At 39.4% G+C, this 14,493-nt stretch overlaps 2 protein-coding genes across 3 annotated transcripts in view; one reads left to right on the top strand and one right to left on the bottom strand.

The window, feature by feature from the left end:
- ZPBP2 (zona pellucida binding protein 2) overlaps positions 1-4,200 on the bottom strand; it is a 45,863-nt gene extending 41,663 nt beyond the window's left edge. The window contains exon 1 of the mRNA XM_072780420.1: positions 4,181-4,200. The gene's annotated coding sequence lies outside the window, so the exon portion shown is untranslated. The remainder of the gene's footprint in view (positions 1-4,180) is intronic.
- Positions 1-14,493, top strand: part of IKZF3 (IKAROS family zinc finger 3) — a 91,040-nt gene that overhangs the window by 30,353 nt on the left and 46,194 nt on the right. The gene's annotated exons all lie outside the window — the stretch shown is intronic.

Genomic DNA, 14,493 nt, shown 5'->3' with positions numbered 1-14,493 from the left:
GCGGTTTAGCACCACCTTCAGCCCAGGGCATGATCCTGGAGACCTGGGATCGAGTCCCATGTCGGGCTCCCTGAATGGAGTCTGCCTATGTCTCTGCCTCTCTCTGTGTCTCTTATGAATAAATAAATAAAATCTTTAAAAACAAACAAACTACTATGCTGGTCTAGATTGCAAGCAACAATACTAGTCGAGCAAGTGCCTTCCCATCAATCCACTCCTGATCCTATAGAGTAGAGTTACTTAGGTACAGAACCAGCAGGCTCTTTTTGCCACTAACAATAGAGCTTCATTCACTGTTAACTCCAGTTGGGGAAATGGAGTGAAGGCACAACCTGCCCTATCAAACCTTTAAAAATTCTGACATAAAGGTTTAAAACTATAGTTACTGGGCAGCCTGGGTGGCTCAGCAGTTTAGCGCCACCTTCAGCCCAGGGTGTGATCCTGGAGACCCAGAATAGAGTCCCCTGTTGGGCTCCCTGCATGGAGCCTGCTTCTCCCTCAGCCTGTCTCTGCCTCTTTCTCTCTCTCTCTGTGTGTCTCTCATGAATAAATAAATAAAATCTTAAAATAAATAAATAAATAAAACTATTGTTACATTTCTTGTCTAGGGATCATGTCTGTTTCCAGCACTTGTTGAAGCACTAGTCCCATGACTACTGCATCAAGTAGGAAAGAGAAAGTTGAAGTGATAAAAAAGAAAAGTTGAGGGAAAGAAAAATAGTATTGTCATCAAACTAGTGTCTTCTCTTGGGAAGAATTATAGTCATACCAATATTTTCGCCCTACAGAAAAAGTTAATAGCGTCCTCCCCCATTCTTCTTCCCCAGATCCACCAGAAAAACAGGAATCTGTCAATGAGGACACTCCCTTATCCCTGCTCATGCTGAGTGTGAGCGCACATTCTTAAATATACGTATAACAGCCCTTCCTGCCTACAAGTTCCCCTCTTTTAAACAACCAGTGTTAAGTTGCCTATTCCAAATCTCTATGAAACTGTTCTTCTGAGGACAATATCTCTCTGCCCATTTGACTTTATGGGCTGTAAAGTTTCTTGTCCTGAAGAAATTGGTGCAATATCTTCCAAACTTGTTTTTGTTGTTGTGTTTTGGGGGTTTTGTTTTGTTTTGTTTGTTTTTTGTTTGCTTTGTTTGTTTTTTGTTTTGTTTTGTTTTTTTGGTTCTCTTACCATTTGCATTTACCACCAAGTAAGCAATGCACAGTCCAGAGTCAGTGTCTATTCTGTCGAAACACATTTGTAGCACCCCTCACCCAGCTACTGGCACCAGTTCAATATCATTTACTTACCAGCTATGTGTGGGGCTGTCCCTCTGAGGAATTTTCCCCATAGCCATAGGTAGCCTCTGTCTCTCTTGTTGGCAGATAGAACAGTTCTTGTTGGCATTTTGAGCCTCAGAGGGTGCAAAAGGAGTATGTCCAGATTCAGTCCTCTGTATTGCTATGGTCCCCAAATATCTACTCCTTCCATGGACCCAGGTGGCCACTTCAAGTAAGTACACTGCGATCTCCACTTATTTCCAGTCACCTTCCAAACCCGGAAGGGAATTCTGTTGGGCATTGACATACTTACTTTAATGTACCCCTCAAATTCCTATAGTGGGGGCACCTGGGAAGCTCAGTGGGTTTAGTGCCTACCTACAGCTCAGGTCATGATCCCAGGTCCCTAGGATCAAGCCCCACGTTGGGCTCCCTGCTGAGCAGGGAGCCTGCTTCTCCCTCTCCCTCTGCAGCTTCCCCTCTTTGTACACATGCTCACACACTCTCTCTCTCTCTCTCTCTCTCTCTCTGTCAAATATAAATAAATAAAATCTTATTTAAAAATCCCTAGTGGGATCCCTGGGTGGCGCAGCGGTTTGGCGCCTGCCTTTGGCCCAGGGCGCGATCCTGGAGACCCGGGATCGAATCCCACGTCGGGCTCCCTGCATGGAGCCTGCTTCTCCCTCTGCCTGTGTCTCTGCCTCTCTCTCTCTCTCTCTCTCTCTGTGACTATCATAAAAAAATAAAAATTAAAAAAAAAATCCCTAGTGATTTCTGTATGGTCATGGCCTATATGGGCATCCCTTTAAAAGACCAGTTTTCCTTCTGCCTATCCCTGTGGCCAGGCCACTGGCCGTCACTCGAGTTAGGTAAAAACCAAAATGTAGATAGAGGCTTTTGTCATTGATCCATCCTTCCATCACTACTAGGAAAACAGCATGAAATTCATCTACTGAGTTCATTTGTTTTTGCATCTTCCGTCAGAGTGGTGGTCCTCCAAACAGGATATTGTTCGTTTACCTTGGAATTGCCACCCATAAACCAAGCAGCTCTATGTTGTTCAGTCTAGATCTGCTTTTGGGGCACTGTCCAAGTAATGATACAGCCTCATATGATTCCAAAGTCAGTCCTGAGGAAAAGAGGCTCACTGCTTGTGAGTACCTCCTGCTTGCATTCCTCAGGTAGCATAATCCTGTATAAACCATTTCCGTCTTAGTATGGAACTCTCCTGGGCATTGCCCTCCCAGAAACCTTAAGCATTTCTGTGACATTACCTAAGACATGGGCATTTTAGATGTTAAGATTGCTTTTGTACTGCAGTCATAGGGGCAGTTTCAATTAATATCCAATAGCAGGCTACTAATTGCTTCTCAAATGGAAATCTCCTTTCCATAATCCCAATAGTTGTTGATGGGAAGCAGTCACAGGCTTTTGCCATAAACTTCAATCTATGCTCCACATAGAGCTACCACACAGAAACTGTTCCCATTAGCACTGCCACTTCTCATTTACACTGTGGACTGGGGCAATCTTATCCATCCCCATTCAGCATGTCCAATTAATAGGACAGATTTACATGCTTTCTGTTTTACAGAAACAATTAATACCCAGTCACAGACAATGTCCATGCCCATAATACATTCAAATAAAAGAGATGCAGCCACTTCAGACATACCAGCTTTCTTTCAGACTTTTACCTTAATCCTTCAACCCTTCCATTCCTAACTGTGACCTATCAACAGGTTTTGGTTTTATAAAATGAGGTGAGGGAGAAGTTCCCCAGTCAGACATAATATCCATTCTCATAACAGTTTCAGGTGAAGGAGACACAATTTATTCACAAATAGCTTATTTAAACGTTCCTTTCCATCTAAGCCTCCACCTTAATCCTGTCAACCCTTATAAACATTTCTGTATTCTCTCAGTCAAATTGAAGCCCCCTGTAGGGCTTCACTAACAAGTTTTGGTTACTACAGTGAGTGAGGCTCCCATGTTGGGGTGTGGGGTGTCCCAGAAACTTCTGTGCCCCCTGACCATTTCACCCTTTCATGTGCATAAGGCTTTGGTCCCTAGTGAGAGGCTGAGCCCTGTTCTTTTGTCATGACAAAGATTAATCTGCCCGACTATTGCCCTAGCTGATTTCAGATCAAGTTTCTGTTTATAATCTTTGCCTTCTGGCTTTGTAAGTTCCTTTACTCTGGAGCAATAGAGCAAACTTGTTTGGGGCCCTTTAATGGAGAAAGTCCCTTTGGTCCACCCAACCTTGCATAGTGCTGTCTTAAGACCTTTGTTTCAAACCCCTCAATGTCTGTTTCTTTATTCTGTTTCTTTATAACAATCTAAAGATTTTCAGTCCGATGAGTCCTTTGACTCTCCCCCTTTCTTTTTTCTTCTTTGTTTTGGCCTTACCAGTGTTCCCTTTATTCTTTTTTTTCTTAATAACCATTTACAATTTTCCACCTTGCTGGGACAAGTCCCTTGACTCTCCCTTCTGCCCCTCCTCATTTTCTTGTTAATTACCTAATGTTTTTATTAGCATCTCTAAGACCCAAGAGGGGAGGGTAAAATAGCAGATTCACTCTGGTTTCTTTTACTGTTGCTTGATTTTGCAGCAGGAAGATTACATGGCATGCCCATGCCAAAGGGGTTCCCTGTTCTGACTTTGTTTTCTTAGATTCTGTATTTGTCTCTTTGGCATCCACTCATCACAGGACCAGTTTTATTAACTGTACTGTCTTTCTGTATCTTGGACGCTTTGATATTTGGGGTCCTTACAGACCCAGGGAAAGCCTGCTTTTCCCAGGGATAGCCAATTCTTATAGATAGCAGAGGAGTTAGCCAGGATCATTCTTTTCATACACAAACCAACCAGTCCAGAACCTGTGCCTCCCAACCATCTCCTTACCTAATTCTCATACACCAAGGTAATATTTCCTCTGCTCCAAATCATCCCACAGCCAAGTATATCAGATAACTAGAGACCATTCTGTGTTCTAGAATCTGTCAGGATTATTCAAACCAACCAATCCTAAACTGTTTACTCTGTCTGCCTTGCCTTTTCTCAGAAACTCCAATAAAAACTCTGGCCTAGGAGGATTTCCTTCACTGCTCTTTTCTGCCTCCCGACTGACACTGGTGCTTTCCCCTGTGGCCCTGTGTGGCATGTGGCAATACCCCCTCTATGGGTCTCGTGAATATAAAAAATTTCTTCCTTCCAATTTTTGTTCTTATCTCCTCCTGTGGCTTTACTAACTTCACCATACCATGTCCAATATGCACATTCTTAGAACACCCCCTTAAACCAGTTATCATGACCTGGATAACTGGCATATTTAAGGAGTAAATATGTCTGTTATCATAAAGCCAGTCCCACATAGCTTTTTTTTTTTTTTTTTTTTTTTAGAATTTTTATTTATTTATTCATAGAGACAGAGAGAGGGGCAGAGACACAGGCAGAAGGAGAAGCAGGCTCCACGCAACAAGCCTGATGTGGGACTCGATCCCGGATCTCCAGGATCACACCCCAGGCTGCAGGCGGCGCTAAACCGCTGCGCCACCGGGGCTGCCCCCACATAGCTTACATACAAAGTATATCAACTGTTAAATCTGGGTGTTCCACTGGCATTTATAGATGGAATCGGATATTCCTCTTCTCAGGGTAAATAGAACCTACAGTGGCTTTCATCTAGTCCACCACGCTGCTGTGTATCTGGATCATGTATAGCCATCTGATTATTGCATAGTTAGCTGTGGGTTGAGTATCAACCCAAACATGCTCTTCTTCTCTGTAGAATTCAAAACCAAATATACTCCCCCTAAGTTAGTCACTATTACTGTCCATTTTAGTAATAGCTCTTCAGGAAGCTGATGATACTGATTCACAAAATGAGACAATGCCTTCATATTATACCTCCTGGTTTCAGTAGTTTCTTGGTTTTGGCCTCTCACCATGTGAACTTTTTGGTGAACAGAGGTTTTAGAGGTCTTCTCTGTTGTTCCCTCAAAATTTTACCTTTTAGGGCAACCTTTGAACTTAACATCTGAAGCTTAAAGCAATCGAAGTCTGAGCTTGGTCCAACATCAAGGTTTGGTCAACACTTTCTGTTCATTTCATTTTAGTTAATTCAGGTAACAGTAACTAATTTCACTTTTTTCCTGTTAGTTTGCATTTCCTTATGTACCCATGAACCAGCTCACAGGTGGTGGATCCATCTCTGAAAACCCTTGGTAACTTTACCTCATCACTGATCACAACACAGCTGTTTTTCCGTAACATGGGTGACCATGTGGCAAGGAATCAGAGGTTCCTCATTTCTTGCTCTTTCTTCTTTTCTCTTCCCAAACCACATGTTTCCATGAGCCCAGATTGTTCTAGCAAATCCCACTCCTGACACCAATTCTGGGTTTTTTCCAACACTGACATCAATTTCTCCAGACACCAACTGGGCATCCAGAAATTCAATTCGATTCTCATACTAACTCCTGGAGTTAACACAGAACCCACAGTTTAAGGGCTTAGTCGCATGAGACTGCCCTCCCTCACTTTAGACACCAGTTGAAGCTACCAGGTCTCTGCCTTACCAGCACTTCTGTCCTGCTTGGCTACAAATACAGGGTTTCCACAACCATCCTCCTCAGGTTTGACAAGTTGCTAGAATGACTCACAGAATCTAGGAAAGCACTTTACTTACTATTATTAGTTTATTATAAAGGACACAACTCCATGGAAACTCCATGCCCTCTTTGGGCACACCACCTTCCCATCATCTTGATGTGACCACCAACCCAGAAACTCTCTGAATTTCATTGTTCAAGAATTTTCATAAAGCTCAATCTCCAGTCCCCATACTCCTTTCCCCTTAATCACTTGGTCTTCCTGATGACCATCCCTTCCTGAGATTATTATATAGGGGCCCCACCCTAAAGTCATTAGCATGAACTCAGGTGTAATTGAAAGGACCTTATTATTGAATAACAAAAGACACTCTTGTCCCTCAGGAAATTCAAGGGTTTTAGGAACTCTGTCAGGAACAGGGAACAAAGACTAAATATGTTTTTATATTTTACCACATTTTGGAAAGTTGATAGAAAGAAAAAAGAAAAACTCACCTCTCTCCCTACCACCCAAAGATAGTCTTTGTCAGCACTGTGGAATACTTCCAGGCTTTTTTGTGAATTCTGAGCACTGTATTTATATAAACATTGTACACATTTTATGCTATTCATGTTGATAAATCTGATCACTATTACTTTATGAATGTCACTCAGATCTCATCTTAGATGTCATTTCTTCAGAGAGATTTTCCCTGACAACCCAGTAACTATTTTAACACATTCCTTATTTTAATTCTCTGCATGGCACTTACCATGGATAATTTTGGAGTTTTATTTATTTCTCTATTGTCTTTATCTCTTTACCTTGTATGAGCCAGGATCTTGGGCTGTCTTTTTCAAGGCTAGGCATTTGCAGCACATAGAATAGTACTTGGCCTATAGTAGGATATAAAATAAAGATTTGTTAAATAAGGGACCAAATGAATGCATTAGATTAATTACATGTGTGCATCCATGTGTTTCTTAGAGGAAGAAAAGAAAAAAAAGAAAATCAGTTCTTGAGATGATTCTTTTGTCTTAGATTCTTAAGGGACCAACAATTAGAGTTCTATCTCTAAAGCTTCTGAGATTCAAATCACAGCTTCAACTAACATTCCAGCTCTGCCTAGCTATACATTAATTTGTACCAGTTCTTAACCACAGAGACGAAAAATGCTGCCTGGCACAGGATGTGGTCATTTGTGCTGAGGAAAGGCATACAGTGTTCTACCAGCTTCATGCAACGTCTTAAAGATGCTATCCATGGAGTCACATTCAAAATGAGGCAGATAATAACTGGGCTTGCATTTTTCTGAGTTAGGGTTTCTGAGTTTTGGTAGGTGATGGCATTAAGTTTGTGTCTGGATCTTTGGTCTGGAAATTTATCATTTATGTTAGAATTCCCTCTGGATTCAGAAATAGCCTATGAGTTTTATGTTTTCAGGTGGTCAGAAAAAAACACAACAGATAGATACTTGATCATTCCCATTTTAGTATATGTGCTGCCAAAGTGAGTACCAGATTAAATACCCAAATATAAACAAACAAACAAAAAAACCCAATTCCATTCAACTACAGGAATTTAAAACAAATATTGTAAAAACTCATGTGGTACAGCATTTCTGTAGGAATCCATATAGTAGATTCCAGGCCTCTACATTTTGACCCTGTTCCTGAAGTGCATCCAAGGAGAAAGAAAGAGATTCAGTCTCTGTGGACCACTCACTTTAGGTCAAGTGCCAGTGTAATTTCTATCTCCTTATGTCCAGTTCCATGTGAGTGGATGAATGGGGTATCAGTGTATTTTTCTCAATTGTTAGGGATCTAGGAGTGCATAACATTTCTTAGAGAGACTAGAAAATATGATCAGTCATTCTAAATAATTTGGGAAAGACAGAAGAAATGGCTCTTTCCTCTAAGCCTGATTTAAAAAGAAATGAGGGGTGTCTAGGTGGCTCAGTTGGTTAAGAGTCCAATTCTTGATTTCCACTCAGGTTTTGATCTCAGAATTGTGAGATCAAACTCTGCACTGGGCTCTGTGCTCAGTGGGGAGTCAACTTGATATTCTCTCCCTCTCCCGCTGCCCCTCCCCCTCACTTGCACTCAGTCTCTCTCTCAAATAAAAAAATCTTATTTTTTTTAAATAAAAAAATCTTAAAAAAAAAAAGAAATGGGCAGGCTAACTTTAGCATTAAAAGATTAACCCTTTAAAAAAAAAAAGATTAGGGATCCCTGGGTGGCGCAGCGGTTTGGCGCCTGCCTTTGACCCAGGGTGCGATCCTGGAGACCCGGGATCGAATCCCACATCGGGCTCCCGGTGCATGGAGCCTGCTTCTCCCTCTGCCTGTGTCTCTGCCTCTCTCCCTCTCTCTCTCTGTGACTATCATAAATAAAAAAAAAAAAAAAAAAAAGATTAACCCTTTATTTCATGATTAAACTCCAAACTGATTACTGTACTGTTAACGTTGGCACTTAATCTGGGTCATATACCTTTGGACAACGTTATTACCAGGCCTCTGCCTTTTTACTTTTTTAGGCTTCTGCCTTTTAAAGAGATAAAATATGACCAGTAGATACAAATTATACATGCTAAATTGTAAAAGAATTGAAAAGTAGCATTGACTGAAAGAAGATATGCCTATTGCGTAATAAGGTACTTTTTTTTATCATATTCAGCATAGGGAAACGTTAAGACTAGCTAGAATTATACTTTTAAAGATAATTAGAGAGGATTCCTGGGTGGCTCAGTGGTTTAGCCCCTGCCTTTGGCCCAGGGTGTGATCCTAAAGTCCCAGGATTGAGTCCCACAAAAGGCTCCCTGCATGGAGCCTGCTTCTCCCTCTGCCTGTGTCTCTTCCTCTCTCTCTCTGTGTTTCTCATGAATAAATAAATAAAAATCTTTAAAAAAAAATAAAGGTAATTAGAATTAAACTTTTAAAGGAAATTTAGCTATAATATAATAGTGGTTATAAACAACTTTAAAAGCATGCTTTAGAGGATCCTAAAGTTTAATGGATGGATTAAATGGATTAAATAGTTTAATCCTAAACTATTTAAGTTTAATGGAAGCATTTTTTTTTATGTTATCTAAAAAGTTTTGAAAACTAAGGTCTGTCCTAGAATGTTTTAAATTCACAATAATTATAATCATATCTGATTTATATTTTAAAGAAAATGAAATGTCATATGTAGCTTTCTAAGTTTCCAGCTCTTAGAAAATTATTTATAGAAGATTAGAAATGCTCACTTTATTTTTCTTTATTATTGTGTGAGAAACAAAATATTTGGAAAAAAAACTTTTAAAAGATCTTAACATTTAACATAAATTCACTTGTTTCCTCCCCTCCAGATATTTTTATCATTTTTTAAGAGTTTTTGGTGTGTGTGTGTGTGTGTGTGTGTGTGTGTTTAAATAATCTCCAGTCCAATATGGGGCTTGACCTCGCAACCCAAAGATGATTTTTTGTGTTTTTTTTTTTAATTATATATTCCTACAAGCCTAGTTGGCAATTTTTTTCTGTAAAGTGCCAGATAGTAAATATCGTGGACTTTGTGGCCAAATGATTTCTGTTGCAACATCTCAACTCTGCTGTTGTAGTGTAAAGCAGCCATAGAAGATATATAAATGAATGTGCATAGCCGTATACCAGTAACTTTATTTACAGAAATAGGCAGTGAGTCAGATTTGGCCTATAGCTCATAGTTTGCTGACTCCTGGCCTGATGTATACATTTATTATATGATGAGTTAAGAATGGTTTTGCTCCTTGAAAGAACAATATTTATGTAAATATTTCAAAAGGACATCAGTAGGGAGCCTAACACTACAATTTTTTAAATTAGAAAAATATATATCACTAACAGCTTTGTTTATCTCACACATACATAGTGAGTATAGAAAAATTTTTTTTTGAAAATTTAAATCTAATAGACTAATGCACTAATCTATTAATCTAATAGACTAATTTACATCAATTCAAGTTTGTTTCCTCCATAAGATCTACTTGTACTATCCCAGCTCTCTCAAGTGTAGTCTTAGGGCTGAGTTTTTGGAGTCTGTTTAATTAGTACTTGTTTAAGCACCTAATTATACTGTATTTGGATTTGTGTGTGCAAATGACAGACTTTCACCTTATTACATTATAAGCTTTTTGGAAAAAAAAAAAAAAAAGAGCCCTAGTAGCCTACATTTATATATTGGTAAAAATACCTACCTATAAGTGATATAATCCAACTGGATCAAAAAACACAAGAAATGGAGATTTCAGAGTTCTTTTTCAAGCCTGGTCATTGATTTCTATGAATTGTCATTATTTCTCTTGTCAGTGGTAATGAACTACAATCCTTGTCAGACTAATCTTGAGTAGTAGGAAATAACCAGGGAGCTCCAAATCTTTTATAAAAATAAACAAAAGTTTAGTGTTTGATATGTGCAAGGGTGCCATAGGCACTTCACTGAATACAAAGGACATTGGGACCTTCCTGTTGGAACTAAAATGTCTTTGAGTTACCATAATGTCAAAAGCAGAAGTTAGGGCACCTGGGTGACTCAGTGGTTGAGTGTCTACCTTTGACTCAGGTCATGATCCTGGGGTCCTTGGATCTAGTGCTGCATCAGGTTCCCCGAAGGAGCCTACTTCTCCCTCTGCCTGTGTTTCTGCCTCTCTTTCTATGTCTCTCATGAATAAATAAATAAAATCTTTAAAAAAAAAAAAAAGCAGAAGTTAAAGAAACATTTATAACATACCATTAGACTATCCTATTGCTTGCATGGGCCCTGTGTTCCCCGAGAAACACAATAAAATAAAAGCCTCTGGACACCAGGGCTAGTGGTCAAAAGTCTCAAATCAGGGTGTCAGCATGGCCATGCTCCCTTTAAAGGCTCTAGGAAAGGATCTTCCCTTGCTTCTGTCTAGCTTCTGCTTGCTCCCAGCAACCTTGGTGTTCCTTGGCTTGTGTCAACATGACTCCAACTTCTGCCTCCTTCATATGGCCTTCCCCTGACGTGTATATCTCTGTATGTCTTCTGTTTTTCTTATACAGTTATTGGATTAAGAACCCACCCTAATGCAGTGTGATTGCATCTTAACTAATAATATCTACAAAAGTCATTCTGAAGTTCCTGGCAAACATGAATTTTGAGGAGACATTTCAATGGACTATACTCTTTCTCTCTCTAATCTTTACAACTATCAAATACACCTGAAATAAAATAGATGAAATGGATTCCTTTTTAATTATGTGTACAGTGGTGATTAATCAGTTTTTAATTACTTCTGTAAGAGTTAGAATTGTGCCTGGTTCCATGAGGAAAGTTGAATTTGATAATTTTTTGATAGGCCTTAAATTTTCTCTATTGTGATACCTTAGATCAAAGATTAAAAAAAAAATAATTAGAAAGTCTGCTGAAAAAAAAATTCTTCCCACCTCAGGAGATACAGCTCCTATCTTCAGTAGCTTTCCATCCATGTCAGAGTCTCAAGTCAAAGAGGTGTACAACATATTTGTGCTCATGAAAAATACAAACTACGTTGATGCTTCTGAAAGGGGGGGAAAAAACCCAAGCCACATTTGCGGTTTATGGATGCTAATTACTGCTACATTTAGATGTGTGAAGGAGGGGTTTATGGCTGGAGCGAGCTGGGAGAGACCAAGTCAGCCTCGCCTAGGCGCTCACTGAGGTTCCAGTGGTACTGCTCAGCACACGCAAATATATGCTTCAAAAGGAAGTGCCGTTTTTTATCAAAATATTACATCTCTCAAGCCCAGATCAAGACCTGTCGCTCATGGGATGCAGGGGTTATCTTACAAAATCAGCAGTGCTTTGCTGCAGAAGTTCACTCACAGGGGATTTCTGTAAGTGTTCGCAATGGGCAGAGGCTTTACCGTTTCTACTGTGTCAAACCGGTATGTTCTGTTGGTGACAGAACACCTTTCCTTGAATCTTTTTAACAAAAAACGTCTCTGGATTTTTTTTTTTTTTTAACCAAGCTGCATGGCACAGTGAACTAAAAGGAACTTAATAGGAAACTATTTGGCATCTGCAAAAGAAGAATGGATGGCTGTATCAGTTGACAGAAAAATGGATCTGCTCACTGTCCTTAGTGGGTCCTCAAAGACTCTTTCCCCCTTTCTTTTTTCTTTTTCTTATTTCTTTTTTACTGGGGAGCAATAGTGTTTGTGCCTCCTTGGAGCAGAACAAGATGAGTGTGAAATAAAACACAAATTCCAGTCCAGTTGGTTAGCTGTGCACGTGAAACACCCATGTGTGCCTGCTAATTCTCATAATATCTGATCTTGCCAAGCAAATTCAGCTGCTCAAACTAAGTTTGGCACCAGTATGGTGACCTGGGCCATTGTGTACCCTGGTGCAGTTTGGTAACTACATAAAGGCACCCTGCTGAGGAATAAGTGAGAAATCCCAGTGGTGTGCCAGAGTTAGCTCATAATCGCTTATTAAACTTTAAGGAATTTTGTCAGCCGGCTTACTTCACATTGGTAGCTTGAATTGGGCCATGGTATTCATACCCCTGACATCAGCGAATGCTACAAATAAGCCCTTCCCCCTCTCTGAGTTGGTTTTTAAGCACTTACCAGCACACCATTGGACTGAGGGCTGAATGAAATCCTGTTCTGGCTCACTAGGTCATCATTTTTCATAATTTGTCAGAGGGACCTTTTTCTTTTCTTTTTTCTTTTGTAATTTGCATGAAGGGAAATAGTGTTGGAGATGAGAAGAGTACATAAGACCTTTCCACAACATGGTAGGTAGGATCCACAAATTTTATGTTAAAATATGAGGATCACATTATTGTAAAGTTAATGAAATAATAGGGAGTTTTCTATTACAAAAAGCGCAAAGCAACAACAGTGAAGTTTAGACGAGACCCAACTGACCATACATTAAACTTAAAATGTCCTAAATAATCATGAGTCAGTAACTTCCTTCTGAATCTCATAACACAAGAATTTTAACTTGCTCCTGTAGGTGAAGGGAAGAGTGGACAGTTGGAGATGATCACCAATCCTGTTATATCCAATTTTATACATATTACCTTTGTGGCGGTTTTATTGTTCTCTACTGTCTCCTAAAAAGAGCTGACAACATGGCAAGGGCAGAGTTTTCTTAGTGTCACTCTCCTTTTATGCCAGAATTTGGGGTATATAGTAAACACTCAGTATTTATCCATTTTTCTCTCTGCCTTTCCATCCAGCCATCCATTTATCCATTCATCCCCTGCATTGTTCCATGTGCTCATTAAATAACTGTCAGTTAAGTAAAGTGAAGACGAACATGTGACTACATTTTGGCAATGGGTGTCCTTTAGCTGTGTTCTTCAAACTGCTCTTCAAATATGGGAAGACTTTGTAAAGATTACGTGGGTGTGCATAATTTTAAGACAATCAATTTCCAGGGTTTAAACTTCAATATGTTCTCTTTCCTAAATCTGATATGCCCTATAAGACTGCTGTAGTTAAGGTTCTTCTGTCCCATCTCCCCTTTCACAGGGATCCTTCTCCATTTTATAAAAAAAAGACACATTGCTCACCCAGCCCAAATCTTACTCTTTGCCCTACAGTACAAGTACTTCCAGGATGCCACATAAAGGGTCAGTTAGATAATTTCTTTAATCAGACTTTTGTAAATGTATCCCCTCCATCCATCTCATTAAAAGATACATTCCCAACAAAATTTTTTTTATATTTAATAATTATTGGTCAAGATTTGCAACATTCTTGTATGGTTTTAATCAATTGTATGCTAATAATTTTAATAATACAGAAGAAAATTTTTTACCCCTAGCACTTCATGGTAACAAAAATATTTTTATTTATACATATATATTGTTGTTGCTATAGAGATATATGATAGGACAAGTAGTAAAGATTCAAGCATAAAAGAACAGTGCATAAGGGGGCGCCCAGGTGGCTCAGTCAGTTAAGCATCCAACTCTTGATTTTGGCTCAGGTCATGGTCTCAGGGTCATGAGATGGAGCCCTATGTAGGGCTGGGTGCTCTGCAGGGAGTCTGCTTGAGATTCTCTCCCTCACCCTCCGTCCAGTTGCATGCACGCATGCGCAGCTGTGTATGTGTGTGCATGGAAGTGCACGCTCTCTCTCTCTCATAAATAAATAAATCTTTAAAAAACAGTACCTAAGGATGAAGTTCTATGGGTAAAGTGAAATGGAAATAGAAGTTCAGGGAGAAATTTTCTGATTTTTTAAAAAAGCGTATGTATTTTAAAGGTTTTTTTTTTAAGATTTTATTAATTTATTCATGAGAGACACACAGAGAGAAGCAGAGACATAGGCAGAGGGAGAAGCAGGTTTAATGCAGGAAGCCCGATGTGGGACTCGATCCCGGGACCCCCGGATCATGCCCTGAGCCAAAGGCAGAAGTTCAACCACTGAGCCACCCAGGCATCCCTATTTTAAAATTAATGATGGAGTAAATCCAGTCATTAATATTTATACTCCATTGGATACATTTGGAAGGGTGCACTAACAGTTTAATCATTATTATTTACAATAAACAAAATGTATATTTGTTTAGAAAATGTTTAAATGATGATGAAAAATTGTAGATGTCAACTTAATTTCCACTTAATGTCTACTGTGTATAGGG

Source organism: Canis lupus, chromosome 16, assembly GCF_048164855.1.
Source record: "Canis lupus baileyi chromosome 16, mCanLup2.hap1, whole genome shotgun sequence".
Lineage (NCBI taxonomy): Eukaryota > Metazoa > Chordata > Mammalia > Carnivora > Canidae > Canis > Canis lupus.
This window is presented reverse-complemented; position numbering and strand designations above follow the sequence as displayed.